Here is a 2132-nt window from a genome sequence, read left to right on the forward strand (position 1 = left end):
TTTTAGGCATCTATGAAAACACTTTGTGTTTGTGAAATTCGACGGTCGCCTACATTCATTTATACAACGGATGACAACACCATTTTACTTTTTGAATAGTGTACATAGGCTGAGTTCATTTTGTTCATTTTCGTGTGTACATGTTATTGTTAAGCACACGGGACCAACAGCTTAACTTTCCATCTGAAGGAGGAAAATAAATAAAAAATAATAACTCGATACCATATCACATCAGTAGGCCTAAAGGCTAGTGACGTAGACTTATAACGTTTTCCCCAATAAGTATCGGTATCGGACTGTACATGTTTTAATCTTTCCACCTACCATGAAACACGGAGGATGCCTCATTTTTGGCATTTATTATAATAACTGTAGGCCGAAAAACATTTGCAATTTTGAGTCAAGCCGAGGTGGGACATTTCATGTACGAGTACACCCCTGCCCTGAATTCACTACTGTATATTGTGCATTTCTCTTCGAAACCGGATTAACACGCCCCTCAAATTTGACACATCCCTCATTCTTGGTACCAGTCCAATAACACTATTCTCATAACTTGAGCATGTTTGCTAGCCATACGTTACGAAGTTCGCTAAAGAGTTTCATGGGTTTCGATTGATGCTTGCTGTGGAAAAGCTGAAACGGCGGCAAAGTGTAAAGACACCCCAGTGCGTCCCGGCGTACTGATGTGGATCTGGTGTCGTATAGTCTAATTGATAAATGTACAATATTGTATTTGACATGAGAAATTATCGCCAACTGCCCTGCGTAATTTCAACGCAGCGTATGGCCTTCCGCTTTTCTTCGCAACACATGCGACCAAATATATAATAGTAACAAAAATAACACTAACAACAACAGTTATAAATGATGATGATGATGATGATGACGATGATGATGGTAATGATAACGATGATGATGATGATGATGATGATGATGATGATGATGATGATGATGATGATGGTAATGATAACGATGATGATGATGATGATGATGATGATGATGATGATGATGATGATGATGATGATGATGATGATGATTCAATTCAATAGTGATGAGGATGGTTCAATTCAATAGTGAAATAGAAACGAAGTTGTTTTGACAGAGACGGACGCATTGGATTTGAAAAATATATCTGTTAGAAATCCCGGGAAAGATGAAAGTGAAAGCTTGAGGATACATTAAGTTGAGTCGATTTTAATTGCATCAAGTCAATAATCCGGGGCTGTAAACTCTTTGATCTATGATTTCGGCAAAATCTGAAATCGTTATTAATTAGCGAATTGTAATTTTTATATCGAAGAACATTTTCTCTCATCCGTCAAATCGCTATAGTAATTAGGTAAAATATTCCTTTAGATCTTATATTTACCGCCGCTATTTGTCGATAAATCGTGTATGCGTTCAAATCCAGAACGGGATTGTCGAAAGTAACCTGTTTTAATTAAACGGTAGAAACTGCATTGGAAATTAATGCTCAGGCTTTAAGTTTCTCCGACTAGTTCCTATATCACACTGCCGCGCAACTTAGATGTATAAGATCTACTTTCTCATGGTTTCATCCGAAGGATGGTAAATCCCTGTGGAAATAGCATCGATATGACAGAATGTCATGTTTTCTTTTGAAAAAAGAAGAAATATTTCAACTTTTAAAATACCTAAATTTCTTAATTAAAACGGAAACGTTCAAGCCGTGATCCTTGGTTATTAAGTTGTACACGCAAATGTTATATGTTTTTAGATTTTGCGGCTACCCAAGCTTATTGCGGTATTCCATGTGGTATTTTTCCGATTTATCGGCTTATTTTGTAGTCGTATGCCTTTTTTTTTGTTTCACGCATTTATGTAAACTGAGGCTAATCATAAACATTGTGTTTATCTACTCTTGAGTACGCTACGACTTATGTTTTTCACCTTGGCATTCAGGGGCGAATTAGTTAGGCCCATAAGCCTACTCAGCATACTTTTATTTCTTGCCCTTGATTGACCTATCTTGATGCTATGTTGCTATCCCATCATTAGAAAATGAATGATGGATGCTCATTGGTCAAAAGTTTGTCAATTTGTGCAACGTCCATCATCTTGTATAGCGGCCTATAGTTTTCTTTGTCTGATCATACATTCACAATAAG

Source organism: Anneissia japonica, unplaced genomic scaffold (genome assembly GCF_011630105.1).
Source record: "Anneissia japonica isolate Jap-2015-1 unplaced genomic scaffold, ASM1163010v1 scaffold2707_len876726_cov182, whole genome shotgun sequence".
Classification (NCBI taxonomy): Eukaryota; Metazoa; Echinodermata; class Crinoidea; order Comatulida; family Comatulidae; genus Anneissia; species Anneissia japonica.